Source organism: Ostrinia nubilalis, chromosome 19 (genome assembly GCF_963855985.1).
Source record: "Ostrinia nubilalis chromosome 19, ilOstNubi1.1, whole genome shotgun sequence".
NCBI classification, from domain to species: Eukaryota; Metazoa; Arthropoda; class Insecta; order Lepidoptera; family Crambidae; genus Ostrinia; species Ostrinia nubilalis.
Genome location: NC_087106.1, coordinates 13,843,787 through 13,868,711, shown reverse-complemented (window position 1 = coordinate 13,868,711; position 24,925 = coordinate 13,843,787). Strand labels below are relative to the sequence as shown.

The following is a 24,925-nucleotide window of genomic DNA, read 5'->3' as shown; positions in this document are numbered from 1 at the left end:
GACTCACTCCAGAGAAATCACCCATGGTCAGTTGATGACATCCAGTTGCGTAGTACCGTAGAGTCAATAGCAACTGGTTTACAGGTGACAGGGAATTATTCCTGCAATAAAGTAAAATGTTACAACAATACATTCTTAATCAATTACAGATTTGCGTGGATATAATATTGCGATAAAATAATACTTACTTATCGTTGGGAAATTCTAATTTATTCTCTATCAGTTGTAGTATGTTCAGGGCAGAGGGTTTTGACAAACGGAATCTAATTTTAAACGCTTCCTCATCAAATTCTTCGTAATAATTACGACGCACTTGAAATACTCTAGGTCGCCTTGGTCTGGTCTCTATATCTTCTAGATTTTCAAGAATGCCTAGGTAGTGATCTTGATAGTTATCAATTAATACATTGAACACTGACTGCATGTTTATCTATTCTCAAAACCAGCGAACTTCGAAATAATGATGCAACTGTTGCAGCTAAAGTCATAGAAAAAATGGCATGTGTCCAACACATGGTAGGCTAAACGACGGTTAAACGATGCTTTGGACCTCGGTTATAATGATCGGCTGTTTAAGGGCTTTAAACACTGGTTAACGTGTGGTGAACATTAAAAATGACTTGATCAGTAGTTTAAGTGTTAAACAGCCGTTTTGAAAGTCGGTGAACTCGGCCCTTAATGTAAAACGGGGTTTTCATTTAAACAGGGTTTTCATTTAAACGGGGTTTTCATTTAACTGACGTTTAAAATGTATAATCACACGGTTACTAGGATTGCATAAAATAGCAGGAACTGGCGGTTCCCATGATCCTTTCATGTTTTTCAGGCCTCTTCGCAGGTAAATTTTTTTCTTTTAAAATGCGCCCAAGGAATGTTTCCACCCCATTGCGTTGTAAGGGCCGAGTTCACCGACTTTTAAAACGGCTGTTTAACACTTAAACTACTGATCAAGGCATTTTTAATGTTCACCACACGTTAACCAGTGTTTATAGCCCTTAAACAGCCGATCATTATAACCGAGGTCCAAAGCATCGTTTAACCGTCGTTTAGTACCATTTGTTGGACACATGGCATTTTTTTTATGAGTTCGGCTGCAACAGATGCATCATTGTTTCGAATTTCGCTGGTTTTGAGAATAGATAAACAAACATGCAGTCAGTGTTCAATGCATTAATTGATAACTATCAAGATCACTACAAGCCTTCTTGAAAATCTTGAAATTCTTATACGAGTAGATATAAGAGTCCAGACCAAGGCGACCTAGAGGCTAAATGACAAAATTTCAATTATTTGTCCGCCAGACAGATAATTAGAAAATATTAGACTCAAAAATATTATCTCTTTTTTTCACAGTGCTACATCGAGTTGAAATGGCGCGTTACGTCACGCCTATGTAGATTTTTTACTCAACAATGACGTCACGCGACATTTTATCTCAATATAATACTGTAATTATTCAATTATGAAAAAAATACGCGTCCAATTTATTTTTATTATTTGTCTGACGGACTAAATAGAATTTCGATTTCATTACCCAGTTATCATCCCAATTCACAACAAACAAACATAACATCAACACCCTCTATGATCAACACGGAGAATAAAATTAGCACGAGTGACATTTGACAGTAACAGCGCCGTGACGTAATTACGCATCCAAATTGAACACTACAGGCTAGCTTAATGATCCCAATGCTTTCTCGAACTTCTCAAGTTGAAAGTGTTTTATATTATGCTACTAAATGTAAATGTCACCAAAACTCGTGTTGTCTAAATATAACGACGTGACTTCGCTATTGAGTAAACTTATAGCATTCATTCATTCACTCCTGAACGGATGGTGATTCCCCGATTTACTAATCACGGTTAAAATATTCGTGGTGAACAGCGAATAGTTAACCGGCTGCGTAACCGACGTTTAAAAATTAATCGGCCGATTACTCAAACATTGGTTAAATGACAGTTGGTGAACTCGGCCCTAAAGAGGCTAAGTCAAGATTCATTGATCTGCTGTTAACTTTTAGCATTCTCTGCTTAAGATTGGTTTTACATGAACGTTTTTGGAATGCCGATCCACTTTCAATCTATCTATGAAATCCTAGTGCCTATGAGAAAACAGTAAAAGTAAGTAGATATTAAATATGGTCATTTATGTATTATTATGAAGACATACAAAGGCTTAGTAATTGAAAGCTCACTGATAAGGGTAACATGGTTAAATCGGAGGTGCCAAAGAACCAGTTCAGGAATGTAAAAAAGTAAGGCCCCGCTACCTGTTCAAACCTAACTCCGCCCAATATTATCCCTTACTTCGTCACGTTCATAACTCCTGCCAGCTTATGTCATGCTGGTACAGCCGTTTATAGTTAAACGGGGGTTTCATATAAACGGGCGTTTAAAGTTAAACTGGGTTTTCATTTAAACTGGCGCTTAAAATGTAGTGCACACAGTTACTAGGATTGCATAAAATAGCCGGAACTAGCGGTTCCCATGATCCTTTCATAATTCTCATGGCTCTTCGCAGGTAAAATTTTTGTCGTTAATAATGCGGTCAAGGAATGTTTCCGCCCCATTGCGTTGTAGAGGGGTCAAGCCAAGATTCATTCATCTGCTGTTTACTTTTAGCAATCACTGCTTAAGATTGGTTTTTCATAAACATTTTTGGAACGCTAATCCACTTTTAATGCACCTATGCAATCCTAGTGCCTATGAGAAAGCAGTAAAAGTAGGTAAATTTTAGTGATTTAAGTATTATTATGAAGACACAAAGCCTTAGTAATTGAAAGCTCACTGATAAGGGTAATAGGTAAATCGGAGGTGACAAAGAACCTAAGGCCCCGCTACCTGTTCAAACCTAACTCCGCCAAATATTCTCCCTTATCTAGTCACGTTAATACCTCCTTCCAGTTTATGCCATGCTGGTACAGCCGTTTAAAGTTAAATGGGGTTTTCATTTTAACTGGCGTTTAAAATGAGCATGAGAAACCGAAGTATCTTTAAAGTAAAATTATAAGTAGCTACACCATCAGAACCCACCAGCTCTGTGCCAAATTCGGTTTCTTATAAACTTCACACAGCTAAATTAGTTTAGAAAATAAATAATACATGTAGGGTAAACCGACAATCATTGGACGCTGCCAGTCATTGAACAAAACAACCCTTGAATTTTCTTAAAATGAATATTCCTTCAAATACAATGAATATTCCTTCAAAAAAACGCCCTTTTATCTCCATCAGTCGGAATCTCTCAGTTTTTGAAATAGAAATGCTATTTTTAATTCAGTAAATAACTGTCCAATAACTTTCTTAAGTGTCCAATGACTGGCAGTTTATCCTATACATAATTAACGCCCAAAGATCCACCCAAAAATCTTGGATTGTCAATAAAACCTCCATTTTGTTGACATTTCGATACCTTCTAATCTCACGGCTACCAGGGTTGCATAAGAAAGCAGGAGCAAGACATTCCCATGAACCTTTTATTTTTCTCAGCCTCTTGGCAGCAGGTAAAAGTTTTTATGCGTAGATATCAAAGAAATTCCGTTAGGGGATGTTTCCTTTTCATGGCTTCTTATCGTTTACTCCTCGTTGGGTCTTCTCTCCTGGTTCTGATGGGAATTAATAGTTACGAGTAAGATAAAATTGATTAAGATTATTTTGGCAAAATTGCAAAAAACAAAACATTCTTGCTAGTTTCATTATAAAAAAAAACAACTTAAGAAATATTTTAATATAGACATTAAGGATAAATAACATAAAATTGTTCTATTTTTAGGACTACATATTTTAATATGTACCTAAGTACAAATATTTTCCGGACCTAGTAAATAAAAGACTCGGGAACTTAACGAACAAAAAACCAGGTACCTAATAAGGATTATTATTTATTACTAAGTTAATTTACAGAAAATGTATTTTCCGAGTTCTTTAAGCAGTTAATCCTAAAAGGATTCTTTCCTCTAGAGATGATTTCAGAAAGACTTAAGGGCTAAATTAGATTACTTTTCAATTACAACTGCCTGCTTTATCTTTTCCGCCCACCTTCTTATTATGTCCGATTATACGAAGTTTCGTATTTAATAAGAAATACCTATAATATAATTAAGAATCAAACGAACTTACCTGTGATGTTTGATATCTAATTATACGAGTGTCTTGACCGAAGATGATTATGTTTTACATGCAGCAGTACCTGGGATGATGCCGTCCTTATCACATTTAGAGAATATTTATTTAAAAATATAAGTTTTAAATATAATAAAGTACGTGTTTTGACTCCTCAGCACCGTAGTACATTCCGCGGTCCGCCATATTTCTTGTCATTATTTTAGAGCAAATTTTTTCGATCGGTTAAGGGTAATTATTCTCGGGTGAGGTGGGACTGTAATCATCTTCGGTCAAGACACTCGTATAATTAGATATCAAACATCACAGGTAAGTTCGTTTGATTCTTAATTATACTTCGTATCTCTCCCGAAGATGATTATGTTTTACATGCAGATGTTTAGAGCATCGAAAAAATTACAACCGTAGAAACTATTAACTTGTTCAAGGTATTTTAGTAAATAAACAAAACATTGTTTACTTTCGTAATAATTAATGATGGTTTTGAAACGAACAGTTAACAAAATCACAATCACACAAAAAGTTAAATTAAGTAAGTTTCTAGTCTAATATTAAGAAATGCCTACTTGACAAGATTCGGTCCACCAGCTTGCAAGCCTTACGAATGACTTACAAATTTTAAATTATTATTAATAAATTAACGCCAGCCCGGTGGACGCAGACGTAGCCCGTATGGCGGGTATTATGAGCGCTATAAAAATCGATATTATCAAATTTGAAGTTCCACTGAGTTACCACTTTTTAAGTGGTTTTTGGTGTGGTGACGGCAGAGTAGAATACATTTGTCACCAACCCCTACTCTTCCCGCGGGTGTCGTAAGAGGCGACTTAGGGACTACACATCAAACAGAGAATGGGCAGCAGCGCTCTCTGAAAAACATCAATCTTTTAAACTGCGATCTCCAACCCGCCTGCCTAGCGTGGAGATTATGGCAAAACCCTCCACTATAGTGGAGGAGGCTCATAGTCCAGCAGTGGACTGTAAAGGGCTGATGATGAAGTGGTTTTTGGTAACTGACAAAAAGATTATCATCTGTGCGTACATACCAATAGTCCTGTCAATGTAAGATTTAAGTGTTGTGGCTGGGCATAGTACAAGGTTGTCTATAATGTACGGTAATATACAGGGTCCTTCTAAACTAGCTACATTCCTTTTAATGGGGGCATCTATACGGTACACTGAACAAGTTCACCAAATTTGAGTATGTGTTTTATAATGATTTTACAAAGTTACATTTTCTAACAAAAATAAAAATTCATTTCGTCTTACATAATGGAACATGCTGTATTTTTTACTCACACAACAAAGCTGTAGTGTATTCATTCTGCACAGGAACACGAGACACAACACACACAACGCTCACTATCACTGCACACTTTTTTGTTGTTTACACTCACGTCATAACAACTCACAGCAGTCGTCACAGCTGATAGCCGATTAGCTGATCGACTGATTGGGCGAGCTATCACTTCAATGTTGCAGGCCTACTCTCATATCGTTGTCTATCCTTATTATCTTATGTTAATCACAGTAAAACGGACTCACGATACCATCGAAAAATCAACCAGCAAAGGCCATGATTTTTAAGGCGCGTCTTAATAAATTTATTTGCATTTGTGCATCTGTGCGTCATAGTTCACTTCACGAGCACTACAAAACGCACCTTCACACAAGAAAGCTAGTCAAAAACTGAATTAAATCAAAGCGCACGCGCCGACAAATGCCGACAAGCCGCACGCCTTTTGTTGACACAAAGACGCCGACGCCGCCAAAGCAAGAGCCGAAAAGTTGGCATAAGCGTACAGTCGACAAAAAAGAAACTTATTTGTTTATTATTTTATCTGCTTGCTTTCGATTTCAATTGATTCGAATCTAAATTATGGTGTTGAGTATTTCATGGTAAAATATCCTATAACAGATAATAATTAAAAATTAATCGAACTAAATTATGGTGTTGAGTATTTCATGGTAAAATATCCTATAACAGATAATAATTAAAAATTAATCGAACTTATTGTTTTGTGAAGGTAACTCAATGGCCTAGTCAATTATTTAGAAACATTAAATTAGACTATTGAAGCAAATAAAACTCTTCAATTTGTTTGTATTGATATTCCATTTATCCTAAATCAAAGTCCATTCTTAAATTAATCGTTAATGTCATCATTTCTATTACAATAGAAAAGTAGATGAGGTATGTAGGTACCTAATTAGTTAAATAAAATTTCCGAATCATTTCCGTTCCAACTTGGTATTTATTTATGACCTATCTTATGTACCTGTGATTTAACAATAAACACAATTTTAATTTGAATAGTAAAAAAAAGTTTGTTGCATTTCTTAATTTTATTTTGGTGAGTGTACATTGCGCTAGCCGGCGGCCGGCGGCACGTGTCTAAAGGCGGCGGCACGTGTCTAAAAGTTCGTTTGCTGCGCGCCGGCTAGTGTTGTACGATACGACACTCGAGTCTTGGAATCTTACTTATTAAAAGTTTGAAGAAAATAAAATAGCTATGAATTAAGACTGTGTGTTTATTATTTTATTGGACCGTTTTAACTTTTTGATTACGAAAATCGTCAGTCTTTAGATGGATACTTCTGATTCGATTATTTGCGTTTAATGCAATTTTATTGATATTACATTTGTATTGTGCGATTTATTTTATTTTCAATTAGGATATAACATACGGATGATGATATGAAATCACTCATTATTGCCTATTAGTATACACCAACTCAAGTTCATATCATGATTCAGTCTAGCTCAAAGAACTTAAAATACTCGAAAGGACTCGGAAGACTCAATTATTCCCTTATTCATGTGACTAACGAGTCCTAGTCTTAAAAATAAACTCAAGTCTCAAAATAAAGACTTTAAAGACTCGAGGTTCTTACAACACTAGCGCGGTCGGCTATTATGAGGGACGGCTGTCTTTGATACCACCGACTCCGCCACGCATAAATAAGGATGTCAACTCCAAAATTCTTTCTAATCTTAACAATAATAAAACTATCATTATTTACTTTTATAATTTTTTTTTTTGTTTCTACGATGATTTTAATGATTATTATTTCAGTTTAAAATTGATAGTTGGGAACAATTATTTACTTATTTACTTCGGAATACTAAAGACTGCCGATAATCACAGGTAGATAATTCGATAGCGTTTAGTTTCTGCTATGATCGAGTCAATTACGAATCACATTTTTAATTTGCTAAGGGGATATTAAGCGATTAAAATTAACATGAAAAATGTGCCTGCTTTATCGTAATAATAACCGTAATTCTAAATTTCATAGTCATGGTAACTATCCCATTTGTGTATGGCATAAAAATAAGTCATTGATTTCGGCAACTAACTTTTTTGCTTCGTTTCGTTGCTACGTTTGAAATAAAAGATTTTTACAAGCGCAAAAGTATTTTAACGAACTTTTGAATAAATCATTCCATTAAGGCCACTAAATAAGTACTTACCACATAAGATTTTTTTATGTTACCAAAAATAAATAAACTTTAATTTTCTGCTTAATTTAATTCCTTAAATAACTAGTAGTAGCCCTAGAATAGCTTCTGTGGCGCCCGGTCCGTCGTCCGGCGGCACACTTGTGTTCGCGGCCAGTGGCCCAACCAGTGTTGAGTGTTGCCAGAAGGTTACTTTTGTAACCTTTTAGGTTACTTTTGAACTGCTGTGGTTACTTTTAGGTTACACTAATGAAAAGGTTACTTTTAGGTGATTTTTCAGAAATTGTAGAATTAACTTTACAGGTTATTCAGTAAAAAATATTAATAGTGACAATTTAAAAATTATGTCATAAAGTGCATTTAAACTTGAATTTGATTTATTATTTGTTAAAAAAAATGAGTTTTAGCGAATGTTTTTTGATAATAAAACGCAAATCCATGAAACGTTTGACTGGTCACTTTTCGAATTTAGATGATCAATTGTATTCATTTTCCATCCATGAACAACCTTACACAATCATCGCTCCGCACCACCCCCCCCCCCCCCCTATGAAGGTTACTTTTGTTTCAAAAAGGTTACTTTTTTTTATATTTCTGGTAATTTCTGACTAGACCCGACTGGCAACACTGGGCCCAACGGCAGCACAAGCGCAATGGCGGCCATTACGTAAGCTCGTGTGCGTGCGGATTTTTGTCAGTGTAGTAGTGAATCAGCTGAACAGGGTGTTGTATTGGGTTGATAAGAAATGAAGTTGTTTCCTTAATTATCTCGGAAACTAGCCTGAATTTTTGGCTCAAACTTTGGGAACGTATTCAGTGTGACGTATACATGCTCCCATTAAACGGAACGTAGCTGATTTAGAAGGACCCTATATAGGTACAATAATAAATGGTTGATAAAATTAATCGAGTCCGGTTTTAATGTTTTCATCAATTTCATCTACCTACTTTAATTTATATTTAGTCTGGACACAATAAAATATTATTAGTAATATTATTAGATAAACTCGGAGTATTCATTATCTGTGCAGAAACCAGAACTAGAAGAGGTATACACTTAACTGTAATTTTTTTCAGGGAAATGATAATTTAATACCAAGTAGTGTCATATTTAGGCGGTCTGAGGCGAAACACGCTTTTGAGAAAACGTTTAATACAGTCATTAGTAGTAATATCCTGATATAACAGTATAGAAAAAGTCAAACGGTAACCATTGAGAGTACTGTACTGTAACTAACACGAATAATTTAATTTGTCCGTTGAGTATTCCAATAAATGAGCTGAATTGGAATTACAACCATGATTTTAGACCTGAAGTATATTGTATAATATTAGTATGTACTATCTGAGAAAGATGTCATTAACATATCCAGAGAATTAGTAGGTGCGCCTCTCCTCAACTGCGATTTCCTGATAAGTTGCCGACCATCAGGGTTAAATCCGCATGGAGAGGATGATCAACTCTGAAGGGCGAACACAACAGATTTTTGTTAGGTTCGAAACGTATGACTTTTGAAACGAGGAGCTTTGAATACAATAGGTACCACGGTAGTAGGTCAGAATGGTACTACTACTATGCCCTTAGCGCCATTCTTTTTTTTTTTTTTTTTTTTTTTTTTTTGTATAAAACTTTAGAAAGTTACATTAAATGTGAAAGTATTAATAACTTCGGAAATAGGGTCTAACTCCCAGGATGCATTCGTAGAACATTGGTGATTTTGAATAGTAAATGTACTTGCAAATAAGACGAATTCTGGAATACCAAAAGGTAATGTAATTTCTGTAAATGCGTAGTCTGCTAAATTCATAGTACGTGTCTATATTTGATTGACGAGATTCGAAATCTGTGACCGCGTTTTCACACCCAACCACACCAATTCCATAACTCTCGAACAGTATTATTTAAAGTGTGCTGTACCTATACTACCCCCTTTTTTTTTATTAGGCAATAACCTTTGTATTGTCTATTCTTAATAAGTAGGTGAGATGCAAATGTTTCAAGATCATAGAGCGCAGCGAGCAATTCCAGGGTATTTAAATGTAAAAGTAACTGTAACTGGGACCAATTTCCGATGGCTGTTACACGTTGCGCGATTGCGGTTGAGGTTGACCAGTGGTTGAGGCATCGAAACAAATCGTTTGATTGCACGGTACATGATGTGCTGTGTCAATGTAATCCCTCCAGTCTCGACTATGCTAAATTATGTTTTAAATACTTGGCAGATGCATTATAATGTTTATTGTAGTTATTTGAGTAATTGAGTGCCAAGATGTTTTTCCCGGTAACTTCGTGTACATCCAGCCGTAATTTTAACGGCGGGGCACGCTGAGGTCAATAACCCCAAGAATGAAGCAAATTACTGGAGTGATATTTTTCGTAGTTTTTAGCATTACTAGTGTTTTGCACTTTTGTTAAGTTAAATTAATTTCTATCGTATTAAATGTCAATTTTAGAAATGTAGGTAACATTATTATTTTGATTAGATAAAAAATCTTTTGTCCTCCTACCCTAGTTGCTCTTATAAATCTCCCGTTGTTTGAATATTATTCCAGCATTCTGACCGTTCCAATACATAAAAATTGGTACAGGTATTGGTACAGATAGATGGCCGAGTGATTGCAAAAAGTGTAAAACTGCTTTTAATAATTTTGTAAAGACAAGAGGCACCATGCGGATGTAAGACAAAAACGAACGATCACGAAGAAATTCAAACAACTGAATATTAAAGTGCTTGGAGTTCCATGACAAACGTAGCCAAATTCATCCATTTTCAGCAATTGGTAATAAAAGATAGGAGTCTTTCAAATCTAAGGTTTTCACATAATAAAATGTATTGTTATATAATTAATTATGTAAATTCAGTGGTAGTATTGCATTTTAAAATAGTTCATATTAATGAATTTATTTCATTCCTTTAAATTTAGAATAAATCTATGTCTACAATTTGGCTTTTGTACAGTTGTCGAATATACCTACTACTCCCCTCAGGTGGGAGGTACTCCAACTTGGCATGGTTAAGTTTAAAATGGAATTTTATAACCCTGATCCGGGACAAAATAGTAGTAGGTATCATTTAATTTTGTTATGTTAGGTAAGCCATTTATTTTAGTAGTATTTAAGTCTACCAGTTACTAGCACCTTGGTGCCTATATGCTGAATAAAATTATCATCTCCGATTCGGTTGATGATAGTTGGGTCTCGGGTTAACCGGAGACGGCCCCGCGGCGCAGGCGGCGGCGGCGGAGCCGGTGCGGCGGCTGCTGGGCTGGCCGGGGTTCACTCACTGCTCAGCGGCTGCCGCTCACAATGCCCCCCTTGCGTTTAAAGTCTGATGAGTTGTAGACGTGCTGGGCTGGTATTACTGAATTATATTAGTCATAGATGATTTCGAGTGGTCTGATAAATCTGAACCAAACAAGAGATTCGTTTTGATAAATATTTTATGATATCTCTTTTTTTTGCTTGCTAATGGAATTTGTGATAGCGTATCTTCTTGACAGTGATTCTCTAATGAGTGTCACAAAGTAACCGCCAGCATCGCTCAAGGTTTTCATAATTCCTTACGGAATATTATTCCATTTGTGACATAGCTAGGTCATCAAATCATATTGAAGGCTCGGTGAAATCAGATGCAATAAGGATGCGTACAGCAAACAGAAGCAGAATCAGATGTTCAGTTGTATTGCTGCCTTTGTTGAAGTAATTATTATGCGCAATTTTTAGCAAGTAAATAATGTTTCATCAAGTCTTTTTTATTTGTAGGTAGGTAATCCATTAATCAATATTTTCCAACCTGTTGCTAGATCCTTGTGAAAGTCTTTGAAAGGCTTTGTCTTGAAAAATACCCGGTATTTTCGTCTGATGTAGGTAATTATTGTATGCTATTTTAGTAATACTTCACAATAAAGATTTTTGTATTTGATAGGGTAACAAATTATAAATACCCCATGTATATTGTATATTATTATATTTATAATTATGTTATACTATTTTACGACGTGTTGATACGTCTACCCACGTTATATGATAATACGTTAGGAAAATAATCACAGCAAAATGCAATCAGTTTAAAAATGTCTTATCCACACACGATATATGCCGGGATAATTAATACGCTCAAAGGCAATAAAGCATCCACACACGATATACGTCGGGATGTTTATGTATTTTGTATAACACGATTTTTGTACGTGTAGTTTAGTATCCACACACGATATACGCCAGGATAAGCAATAAATCATCCACACACGATTTACGTCGGGATGTTTATGTATTTTGTATAACACGATTTTTGTACGTGTAGTTTAGTATCCACACACGATATACGCCGGGATAAGCAATAAAGCATCCACACACGATTTACGTCGGGATGTTTATGTATTTTGTATAACACGATTTTTGTACGTGTAGTTTAGTATCCACACACGATTAAGTCGGGACACAAAGTATTACCACGGAGGGTAGTTGAAAATATTCATGTTTAATACAAAAAATAGAAATTATACACATTATTTCATAACAATTTCAAAATACACGATTCACAACTTACCAGAATGTTTTAAATAGTATGTCTGCAAATCTGCAGTGACTGCACGATGGAGACAACGATGTTTTTTCTGGTTCATCATCATCAGATAAAACTATAATTTGTCGTTGTCTATGTACATACGAGGTTTCTTAACAAACTTTTCACCATATCAATATTATCACCATTACTTGATCGTTTCCTTTTACCCATTTTTACGCTAAGTTATTTTTATTGAAAAAGTACGTGTGAGTCGGACGAACACCAACACAAGTAATGACAAGAAATATGGCGGACCGCGGAATGTACTACGGTGCTGAGGAGTCAAAACACGTACTTTATTATATTTAAAACTTATATTTTTAAATAAATATTCTCTAAAAGTGTGATAAGGACGGCATCATCCCAGGTACTGCTGCATGTAAAACATAATCATCTTCGGGAGAGATACGAAGTATAATTATTAATTACTTGATTATAAAATTGCCAGTCTTCCCGTGAAGGAGATATCCATGGCGTTTATGACAGCGCATGTTTTTTTTTTCTCTATAAAACCGTTTTATCCGATATGCGTAAGTACGGTAATTTGTCTCACGACTACTAGGGCAGCAAAAATTACAGGAGTCACAATTCCCACGGGTTTCATAACCGCCAAGACTCGTGTATGTAAAAACGTTAACTGTCCGTTTTTATCCTGTGGCGGTTGAAATTTACGCTCCTTCACTTTTCTGTTGCCCTAGTAATTCTGGGAACACGTCAGTACTTATTTCCCATAGGTTTTTATGCATGAAAAAGGTCCAAGGGTTTTTTAAAAGGTCGTTCAAACTTTATAAAAAATCAAAGCGTAAGATGCCTTTGAATGAATAAATCACTGCCTTGAGTGTGTGTGTGCTAGCTACTGTGTTCTGATTGCATGCTTATGTATTATATTGAATACCTTCTTATCAGTCAATCAACAAATTGGTGATCTTTTTAAATAAATAAAGAAATAAAAAGTACTCCCGCAATCGGTAGGCTCGAGATTGAGGTAGGCTAAACCTTCCGAAATATTTACGCTTCGTAGCAAACCGGTATTACTGATTCAAAAACATGAACGTTAGCCTTAAATTGCACTATTCGCTACCTACTAACTGCAAGACCATAAATATTCCCACCGTCCAACGTAAAGAAAACGTATTTCCTATCCCTATGTTATGTTATGATACAACCGTGGGAATTTAAGTATCTGCTTAGTGATGCTATCCTAGTAGTCGTGGGACAATCTTACCGAATCCCGAAACTGCCTTTTATTTAAAGCAAGCTTACATTTGAAGTACGTATGATTTTCAAACCACTGACATTATTTTGTGCCATCATCTACATTTACATTGTAAGTACTTTTTAAATACTAGTTAAGATAAATAAATACACGTCACATGGTTTCACATCCTCCAGGAAAGCCAAGAAAAAGAATTATCTTTATTAAGAAACCACAAAATACCAGGAGGTCATAACTTGGAAGGGCCCAATGTATTTCCCACGCTTCCCGTTTCGTTCTCATGCACCCTCTTAAAAGGGCCTCGGACGCAGGTAGTCGGTTTGAGTCCACCGCAACAAAAAATGAACGGCATGTCTTCGAGCTTCTTCCTAACTATGTTGTCCTAGTATTCCTGAGAAACTCAAGAAATTTCTTGATTTCTAAGATAGCAAAGTACTTCAAAGGTTTCTCTGAGATGTTCGTGGGAAAATATTTCCATGTAATATGGGGCCGTTTTATACTCGGCATTTTTGAGGACTTACGTGGTGTTGTGCAAATTCGATCTCACGGGTACCAGGGTAGCAAAGCTTATCAGGAAGCCGAGTTCCCACGGGCTTGCCGTTACAACAGATCCGTTGGGGCTGTTGTAACGGCAATTTTCGTTACGCACCCTGCATTTTACCTGAACGACTTTGAAATTCAAACTGCTCGTGTAGACTGTCTCACGGTTACCAAGAGAACATAACATGCATGTAAGCTGAATTCAGTACAGGGCTGACGGTTGGGAAAAGGGAAATAGGGATAGACAAGTAATGTAAAAAACATAGCATTGGTATACATGACTTTTGGCACATTGCAGGCAAAATTACCGCTATGTAAATGATATGAGGTTGTGGAAATATTTGCCCTTTAAAAACTTTAAAGATCATTAGATTTTCTTAAATGGAACTTGAACATTTTCTTACAATAGTTTCCTTGAGTTACTTAACTACTTATGTATTTATTTGAGTTTCATTGATTTAAAATGAGTAATGACTTAACCGAGAACAATTTTATTTGCCAAAATAAAATGAGTAATTGATATTATTGATTGCCTTTTCACATACCTAAAAGACAATAATAATTTGTTTTTCGAACACCTTAGACTCAACCCTTCCTGTCACTATGGGAACGGGTTAAATATGGATCATTTATTCATCAACTACCAGGGTAACATTAATACGAAGGAGATTCATACTTCCCACAATTCTTACTATTTTCTCATGCATCCCTTAAAAGGGGCTGTTCCCTGCAGGTATACGTTTGTGGAATGTGCAGTAAAAAATACACCATCTGTTTTCTGTCATCTTGGGACTTCTACTTGCATTATGTTGGCCTGGTGTTTGTGAGAAATTTAAGAAGTTGCTGAGATCTTTTATGACTCAAGTACATAATATTAGTTAACGACAGTATTTAAAAAAAATTATGAAGAAGATGATTTATAAAACTTCAATCTAAAGTTACAAATATGATATAGACAGTACACACTACATGCTTATAGAAATGTTCCAAACATTCCTGCCAAAGTGTAAAAAAACGCTCCAAATAAGATATCAAACCTGACAGACGTTGAGCCTGGACGGATGACGAAAGGGTTGAATAAATATCACGAACTACCAGGGTGGCATCAAATGCAGGGGGTATGCGTGTGATTTTAAAAGCTTGTCGTTTTTTTGTCATGCATCCCTTTCGACTACACTAGCTGCAGGTAGACGGACGATTTGAGGAGTTTAAAGTAAAAAATGTTTTGCGTCTTCTTCTCTTTTAAAGTTGACTTATATTTAACCTCTTCCCTTATCATGGTCGCCTAGTAAGGGTGTGAAAAATGGGCGTAGAAATTAAAGCAATATGTATCTATAATCAGGAAATGATCATAGCTTTTTTTTTTAATAATATGACAGCTAATTTCTATAGTTAACAGAAGTTACAGTACCTACAGGGTATCATAAGCTACCAGGCTCTACCAGGGAAGCATATAATGAGGGTGTAGTATGGGATGTGACGGTGTCCTATATTTTTTGCCCGATCTCGTAGATCTCTTTAGAACGCCCATAGCCATAACAGGTAAACAGAGTAAACACTCCAAAAAAGGTTGAATGCAGGTACATTTCGTGAATGGATTTTGGTGTTAAATTGGCATGCTTGTGAAAGAAAAAGGTTGAGCAATGTCAACCTTAGTTGACAAATGCAATAGGTGTATTTTCACAATAACCTAAGTTACTCTGCAATTGAAGTACCAGTAGTAATGTGTAATCACAGTTTCTTCCCTAATTTTTGCGAATAAATTAGCCCCAAAGAAAACTTACAATTCGCGCACGTCACTAGGAGTGCATAAAGCACGCGTCTTTCGCTCGCACGCCATTGTGTCTGCCGGGGTACCTGCTCGTCTCTCCCTTGATTTCGCTGCTCTTTCGCCACCTTTGCGCGGAACGGGGTCAATGTGTCCCGTAAATGAACAGGCGCGGAATGTGGCACAATTTTGTTTTTCTCTCTGCTCTGGCTTGTAATGACACAAGTGAGATTTTAGTTTGGCTGTTGATAAAATTACGAATATTGTCATGTTTATTTACTATTGATAACACATACTTAAGTTTTGTAAACAAACTATCAATCTAATTTACAGGTATACTTACATAGAAACTCTTACGAAAAGTGTTTTTCTATGCATAAACTGAAATAGTAACAATTATTAAATACAAAATCTATAGTTAAGTCCTTAAGTCGGACACATGTAGGTGAGTATTTATACCTTCACCTTTTCCTGAAATTACTTTGTGCCAGTAGTCTCTTTCTTCGGTGAATAAGTAAACAGACAAGGAAAAATAACCACTTACCTGGCTCTGATGCCCTATTAAAAGGGTAGCTACCTAGAGACATATTAACTGCTGCTGTCCGCGTCCCACCTAATTACGCCGAGATGTGAACTCTTGCCGGTTATGTTGTCCTGGTAACTGTGGGAGGAATGTTAACCCTTTGGGATCGTATAAAGAAAATAAAGTTAGTTTTTTTAAGTATGGTTTTGTTATTGAAAATCCAATAAGACAAAAAAATCTAATTGGATAATTTCATTTTAATCAAAAGTGATATTTTTGTAATTAATTTTTGTAATGTGTATTGTATGTATGGTATGGTATTCATAATCGTAAAAAAAAGTTCTGGAGGCGCCGGGTATCGATCCCGGTACCTCTCGCATGCTAAGCGAGCGCTCTACCATCTGAGCTACGCCCCCGTTGTTACAGTTGTCGTATAAGACCGCCACATTTAAACTAGAGCAGTATGCGTCACGCAAGGTTATTGCAAAACGACTTATACCCTTGGCCTTTTACTTGGTATTACGAAATACAAACTCGTTTATTTACGGTTGCTTGTCCAATTGTACGCTTGAGTCCGCTTTCGAGTTCGAGTCCTGGTGGTACGGGACTATTCCCACTTATTCCCACCGCTGCAACTCCTGTGTAGCCAGGATCTACAGCTTGACCGCCAATAAAAACCCAACCATTGAAGGTCAAGTTTGTCCCAGGGGCAAATTAAACTGCTTAAAAATCAGAATAAAGAATCAGTTCTGGTGGTAGTTACACATCAACTTGATGTACTGGCAGAGGTATTTAAACATAATTACTTCATTTTCATCACACGGAATCTATCTAGTATCAGACTTTATAGACTTTCATAGACCTAAACATAAAATATGAAATATTTCCATTAGGACTTTTAGATCACATAATCTAGGAACAAAGGAAAGGGTTGTTTATAGTGTATCCCATATGGAAAGCGAATTCAGAACAAGAGAGTTCAACTATCTACCCATTTCACTACAAAAATATTCAGATGATGCAAAACGATTACGTTCTTTTAGAAACTAACCTAAAATGTACGAAAGAAGATTTCATTCAAAACGGTTCGTCTAATCAAAATGTAGGTCACGCAGAAGTTAATTATGCATAGTAGAATAAGCAATCATATTATTATGTCAATCGTCTTTTTTTAATATGGAGATTTTATCGCAATCTAGCTCAGTTGTCGATTACGATAATCTATAACGAATTTTATCACGAAACGTGCATTTTCTACTTATTCGTGACTAAAGTGATGAAATATTGATTATGTTTATTATATTCATGAAGACATACTTATAGAATAAATACACAGACACTGATATCTGAAAACATAATTATGGATATTGTATTTGAGGGTGAATAATTATTATTGACGGGATTTCTACAATGTACCTTAATTACCAGCATCCGATATTTCGGCACCATGATCACGGAGTTACTCCGTATTTATAATATGTTTTGTGAAACAAACATACAAATCACATAGCAACTAGTTATTCTGAATACGGATTAAGTAATATAGATTCAGGTTTATGAGTTCTACAAACATATTGTATTGATAGTACATATCGTATTGATTGTGTTTGATAACGTCTTGTATCTCATTAGTAGTAATTGTTTTATGGATTCTGTGATATTATACCATGACTGACTTTCGATAATCGACTTCATTCTATAGGCTTTAAAGTTCAGAATACTATAGCGGGAGAGATTTGAAAGTTTTTTTTCGAAAGGTCATGCGTATTTGTTTCAGTGGTCATTTAAAAATTCATTTTATTTATCAACGGGGGCGTAGCTCAGATGGTAGAGCGCTCGCTTAGCATGCGAGAGGTACCGGGATCGATACCCGGCGCCTCCAAAAATCTTTTGTCTTTAAGATTTATACATTTTTTACTGAGAAAATTCTTCTGGAAAATTATATTTTTAAAGTGTGAATAATGGAAGGAAGATCATGCCGCTTCTTATTGTTACCAGGCAGCCATATAATGCTCGTAGGGCAACTAGAAACAATAAAAGAGGATCAAAGTTTAATAAAAAGGTATGAAAGGGTTAGTTAAACGGTGCTCTCGTGAGTACCAGGGTTCTATAACTGTGGAAGGGGTACAAGGAGCAGTGCTGGGTTCGAAATCAACCAACGAACCAATTTGTAAAGGACAAAATTATATGTATTTAGATATGGAATGACTGATAGGCACAGAGCGCGGTAAATGTAGTGATCAAATTGCTTTTAAGTTTAGATCCACTCGGGCTTTAGAAAATGGCCTAGCTAGTTGAAAATACATCAAAATACATTGTCACCATATTCGACTGGGGTAATCCTGTTGTATCATTCAAGTAAGAATACCAGTTGGTAGTATAGTATTTTAAAGTTAAAATTGAAGCAAATGGAGCTACTAAAATATTGCAATGTCTTCGCCTGAGGCGCTACGACCGGAATATATTTCTTTGAAATTTGCGTAAAGCGGTGGCTTGATTCGCCGTAAGTCTCATCGGGGGCGTAGCTCAGATGGTAGAGCGCTCGCTTAGCATGCGAGAGGTACCGGGATCGATACCCGGCGCCTCCAATAGTAATCTCTGAATGTTGTTTTTTATTATTAACATACGCTCTTCCGAAAAGCACCAAGTTGGGCGCCAATATAAAAAAAATCTGCAGAGTAATAAATTATTTTTTAAATATTTACACAGTGTCGACCATTTTAAATTACCGTGTTTCTAAGCAAATCCATTTATTTAAAGTATTGTCAAAGAGTGAAGAAGAAGAAGGTGAAGATTCAAGGCCTATAGGATAGAAGGATATTTATGTTATTATTTTTATTTTTGCAATTAATTCTATCAAGGTCTGTAACACCGTTGCTTGACCATAATTATGGTGAACCCACTCGTAACACAAGCATGTTATTTTAGCTTACCACGAGGGCTTATCGGGATTATTAATAATTTGTATTTACTTTTATTAAAAAATAAATACAGAAGTGCAGTTTTTTCTTTTTAACTCTATGTGAAAATACTTGATAAAGAAAAAAGGCTTCGTCGTTCGTCGCGTGTCCAGTGTGTTGTTGTTGTGTTGTGAAAGTAGATCATACGTCATGTGTTGTGAAAGTAGATCATACGTCAGGCGTTTTCAATGTCGATTGCGCAGCCAGTTTATTAAGTAACCAGTCTTGTTTCGATAGGTATGCAACAATTCGAGTGCACAAACAACGGGGGCGTAGCTCAGATGGTAGAGCGCTCGCTTAGCATGCGAGAGGTACCGGGATCGATACCCGGCGCCTCCAGTCACTTTTTGATTGGGTCAATTTTGCATTAGGCAACATTTGGTTGTCATAGTTCAAAAGTAAGGACTAGTTTTCAGACTAGACTCTGATTTTTTGCTAAATGTGTCTCTCTTGGCACACTAACAACAACTTAGGTAAAGAATTCAACCTGAAACTCACTTCATTCAAGGCGTGCTGTCGCAAAATTAGTTTTTAGTGTGCTAAGGTAATCAATTTTGTTGTCTTTACATATAATATTTGTAATTATTACGTCAAGTAAGTACCTATTGTAAATTAATTAACAAAATATTTAAAGCTATTAAGATTACTCCTATATAGGGTGACACCACGTTGGGCGCCAAGTTTGGTCAACTATTGATTTGCCATCGTCATGATTTGAACATGCTATCTTAAATAAGCTTAATCTGACCAGGTGATCGCCACGCGAACTACCTGACCAGATGACTGTTCATATAAAATATGAATAGGAAATAAGAAAAAAGTAAAATAGGTAACACTAACCTTATAAGTTTTCTATTTACAATCAAACAATTCAATTAACATAATGGAGCTTTAAAAATTAGGCGAACTTTATTCTAACAAAGTTCTATAATTCAAGCTATTGTTTACATCAGTGGTCAACTAACCGAGCACAGTAAGTGAAAGGGTGCACGTGGTCGTAATCACAACGTCATACGTTACAATGTCACTTGCACTGCCAGTTCGTTAAGCAATCGGCCTGATAGGTATTGAACGATTCGAGTGCACAAACAACGGGGGCGTAGCTCAGATGGTAGAGCGCTCGCTTAGCATGCGAGAGGTACCGGGATCGATACCCGGCGCCTCCAATTAGATTTTTAATTGGGTCATTTTTTAATGCTCGACAACACATTAAGTGGTTTTTTCTTGTTACAAACACTATTTCCTGAAGTATCAATCAATGTTTTTGTCTCCCAGCATGTATACAGGGTGTTACTTTGCATTCTTGCCATATTTACAGAGGTTTACTATATTACTGATACTGAACACAAATCCGTAAAAAAATAATGCCCGAAAAAAAATTTTTTTTGATCTTGAGTATTTTATTTTATCGACAATCTGTTAATCACACCACTAATTATCGTAACGCATGCACATCACTTGTTGGCGATGGCGATGGAGACTTTTTTACTTTTTATTGTATTTTTAAATATCTAATGCAATCTGCTGTCTTTAAAATGTCTTTTTGACACTTGTAAAAAACTGAGAAATCCATCAAACACAAATCACGTTATAAATAATACAAAAATGACTGAAGTCTATTCGAACAACGAATAATTTAATCAAAATGGTGCTTGGAGTGTCTGCAAGACGTCTTAGACGAAATGCTTGATGACGTACCCTTAGCGTTACACCAAATGCTCTACTACCAGCAGGATGGTGCTCCCCCACAATAAGGACGTCAAGTGCGCGAATAATACGTTTGGTGAACAGTGGATTGGACGAGGGGTCCAGTAGCTTGGCCACCACGATCCTCGGACCTGACACCAATGGATTTTTGGAGTGACTTGAAACGACTGGTATGCGCAGAAGAGATAAACAGTGTAAACGGGTTACATGAAAGGATTGTTTTAGTGAAACTGTGATACAAAACGTTTATGTGTTGCGAAAACTAAAGCGAAAAACCTACGCTTCGCCGTGCTAGACTGTGCCTTCATCAGAACGGAGGACACTTTGAACACTTGCTTCGCAGTACGTAAACTTTGTAAGTAGGAACTTATGAATAAATAATTAATTGTGAATAAGGTGATTTCATTTCATACTTAATTTATTAATTTGTAAAAATAGGGTACAATGTTGTAAATTAATTGAAACCCTATTAATTATTACGTATTTTTGACGGTCCTAAGCCCGTAAAGTAGAAAGGAAAATCTGAAATCAACTGAAGAGTATTTTAAAATAGTTATTATGACTGGATAAAAAGGCTGGTACCCAAAGCCATAAAATTAAGAACTAGGCCACGCCCACTAGGTTTATTCCACTTGCATCTGTAGAACGTGCGAGACAAAATTGGTTTATTCCAATTTGTACTGAAAAACCAAATTTACTAAAATCTTAGTGTACTTTCTTTATGGGAGTCTCTTGTTTATCTTAAATAATAGGTATTGTTACCTACTTTTATCTCTGTGAATATGGCAAGAATGCAAAGTAACACGGTGTATTTAGAGGCCAGACATTTTGGGGACATCGTTTCCCTCCTTTTTGATCCAGGATACTTTATGACACAACATACACCGTTCGTCAATTGTTATTATATTGAGAACTTGACAATAAGCTACCTCAAACGTGTACTAAGTACACGAATCGTTATAAATTCATTTAGATTATGAGTTTCTAATACCCTACATTGGACACCATGTTGGGCGCCAAGTTCTCGGCGTATATAAAATCTCTCGAACTGTTAAGTATTTTATTCTTATTGGTCATTTGTAATATTATCATGGAGTTTCTATTTTTTTACTATTATTTGTACACCTACGTGCGTAACAGCGTTCAACAAGTTAGGGTGATTGGCTACTGCAGAGTTTAAATAGACAGTAATTGGTCGCTGTATGTGTAGTGTACGTACGCCTGCTTACCTACTACTTACATACAAAATTATTACATTCGTGCCCCCGCCAAGTCGAGCGCGAAGCAAACACTGCCGTACCATCCTTTACTGGAACCATTTCGCCGCATTTTCAGGCCCCTATTTGAGAACCTCTGGATAAAACCAGAACGCAGAAATTTTCGTCATCTAGTAAGCTATAATTACATACTTAAAATCCAAAATTTCAAGTCTGCAGGTCAGGTTCCGAAGTTAAGCGACAGCAAAGTTTCGCATTTACGACACTCACTCACTCACTGATGATCATCAAAATAGAACTAGTACTTCCCATAAACTCAGAGAGCTGAAATTTGGTACAGAGTTAGGGTTTAATGGCCACATAAAGGGAAAACTATAAAAACTAGGAAAATCGAAGATCTGGAGTAACACCACATTCATGATCAATCAATACTACTCCGGCACCGTGGTGTTCACCTGTATCGCTCACCGCTAGATGGCGCTAGCACTAGCAAGCGGTGTCCAGATTTTTTTCCTTTCTAGAGCCCCCCGTCGATTAAGTTGAATGTTGTGTAATTTGCATTTCGTTGATTTCATTTATTATATTGTAAGGTTCGCTAAGGTTATGTTATTAAAACAATTCTGATTTTAAATGTCGTTGAGTTTATTTGTGTTTAATATCGTAAAAAAATGTCTATAAAACGACGACGTTAAATAATTTTGCCACTTTCTACAAAAAGAAGTGAAATCCCACCAAAAACATTCTGTAAAAAACTAGCCAAGTCTCGATGGAGCTGCTTGTTTATCTCTAAAAAGTAATGAAATCTAGACAAAGTCGTGCCAAGTCTATGGTTCCTTACTGCGATTTCTTTATTATTATAGTTAATGTTGTGTGACTTGGCCGTTGAACAATCTTTATTAAGATAATCATACATAAGTATTATTGAAATACGCAGCTTTATTAAACCTACAATTGACTGGTTATTGTTGAATCAACGTTTTCCAAGTGGAAATTTTCCATCGTCAATGAGTAGTGGTTCTGGCGACAGATTGGTGCAATGGTGTCATGCATGGAGCACCTGGTTTTGTCACCCTTCAACGGCCAAGTCACACAACATTAACTATAATAATAAAGAAATCGCAGTAAGGAACCATAGACTTGGCACGACTTTGTCTAGATTTCATTACTTTTTAGAGATAAACAAGCAGCTCCATCGAGACTTGGCTAGTTTTTTACAGAATGTTTTTGGTGGGATTTGGTATTAACATTAAAATTGTCACACACATCTTGCGTAAAGTGACGGATTAACATAGAAATTACTACTACACCTCCGTTAATAATCGTTGAAGTGAAAGTATCATTCTACTTCGAGCGTCCATTACGTCGGACTGATTCCGATTCACTTCAATGTCACATGCGTAACCAGTTTATTTCGTAATTTTGTTGTCGAGCTCTGATACATATGGATTAATTCGCCAGTTATGCCACCGGGGGCGTAGCTCAGATGGTAGAGCGCTCGCTTAGCATGCGAGAGGTACCGGGATCGATACCCGGCGCCTCCAAGAAATATTCCCGGAAGTCGGCTTTTTTGTTTTATAGTATTGATATAAATTATGAAGACTGAGCACAAAGCTTTATAGATCACCACGTTGAGTTCTAATAAGATATAGGACACAAAAAATGTTTAAGTACATAATAATTATGTCCTATTTCTAGAATCATTACTATTTAAATAATTAGTTACATTCACATTTGGAGATTAATTCTATAAAATTGTATATGCTTTTTGTAGGCTCGCATTTATAAGTATTATTTATTTAAATACAGTGCTTTTGTTGATGGCATAAAGCTTCTAAATTGCTGATCACCGATTATTTCAGTCAGAAATCGATATTGGTCCTAAATACCAATTTTTTAATACATAGTAACAGTACTTAACGCTTAATATTGAATTGATATCGAGGTTATCTTGTTATTGAAAATCTTAGTAAGCAGACACTAGCAATCTAGGTAGGTACTAGGTACTATGTACAGTAATAGTACTCTTAGAAATGAAAAAAATAAGACAAGCTGGTGAATTAATCCAACGTAACTGGGAATCGAATCTGCGAAGTGCGACTTTCGACTTTAATTCAGCGCGTTGCAGGTTTGCTCTTATTAGAATGTTCGAAGACTTCGAAGTCCTTCCAATGTCACTCGCGCTACCAGTAAGTTACACAATCAACATTGTTTAAAATTATATCACGTAATTGAGATTATAAACCAATCGGGGGCGTAGCTCAGATGGTAGAGCGCTCGCTTAGCATGCGAGAGGTACCGGGATCGATACCCGGCGCCTCCATTCCTTTTTTTTCCTTTTTTATTATGTCTGGAGGTTACATTTGTACTCATGGTTGGCAATTTGTAATTTTTATGTTTTTTATCGGACCAACATAAAAAAAACATTGCGAATCTTGTGCAAAAGCAGAGCAGATTACCAGGCGAGCATGAAGTAATGGGTGGTGGGTGCGACCGCCGACCGCCGGCCGACCGCTCGGAGGGACCGTAATTTTTCTCTGCATTGTGTTCTTAGCTCCACCTTTTATTACTGTAATAATTCTCGCCGTAGACGCGTAATTTGAAACAATGCAACATGCCAGAACACAGGTCTGTTAGCTTTGTCCTCTTTCAGGAATATTCGTCTCTTTCGTGTGCTTTGAAGCGGAGGGAAAAAACTCCGATACAAAGCATAAAGATTTTGATTAAAGGAATTGTCGGATTTTTAAAGCCTCTTTTTTTAGGTATTGTTACGTGTTGAATTGGAGCGTGACATGGTAATGGTCTGTTTCTGTGAAGCTGGGGACGGTGTAGCGTATCTTT

At 36.2% G+C, this 24,925-nt stretch overlaps 1 protein-coding gene and 7 non-coding genes across 8 annotated transcripts in view; 7 read left to right on the top strand and 1 right to left on the bottom strand.

Annotated features, from left to right (window-relative positions):
* The window catches only part of LOC135080989 (neurobeachin-like), a 737,070-nt gene that overhangs the window by 403,968 nt on the left and 308,177 nt on the right, over positions 1–24,925 (top strand). The window lies entirely within an intron of this gene.
* On the bottom strand, positions 16,547–16,619 carry Trnaa-agc (transfer RNA alanine (anticodon AGC)). Its single transcript has one exon. It is a non-coding gene; the product is annotated as a tRNA-Ala (tRNA).
* Trnaa-agc (transfer RNA alanine (anticodon AGC)) lies at positions 18,013–18,085 on the top strand. The gene has a single exon. It is a non-coding gene; the product is annotated as a tRNA-Ala (tRNA).
* On the top strand, positions 18,719–18,791 carry Trnaa-agc (transfer RNA alanine (anticodon AGC)). The gene has a single exon. It is a non-coding gene; the product is annotated as a tRNA-Ala (tRNA).
* On the top strand, positions 19,430–19,502 carry Trnaa-agc (transfer RNA alanine (anticodon AGC)). Its single transcript has one exon. It is a non-coding gene; the product is annotated as a tRNA-Ala (tRNA).
* On the top strand, positions 20,257–20,329 carry Trnaa-agc (transfer RNA alanine (anticodon AGC)). Its single transcript has one exon. It is a non-coding gene; the product is annotated as a tRNA-Ala (tRNA).
* Trnaa-agc (transfer RNA alanine (anticodon AGC)) lies at positions 23,556–23,628 on the top strand. Its single transcript has one exon. It is a non-coding gene; the product is annotated as a tRNA-Ala (tRNA).
* Positions 24,335–24,407, top strand: Trnaa-agc (transfer RNA alanine (anticodon AGC)). Its single transcript has one exon. It is a non-coding gene; the product is annotated as a tRNA-Ala (tRNA).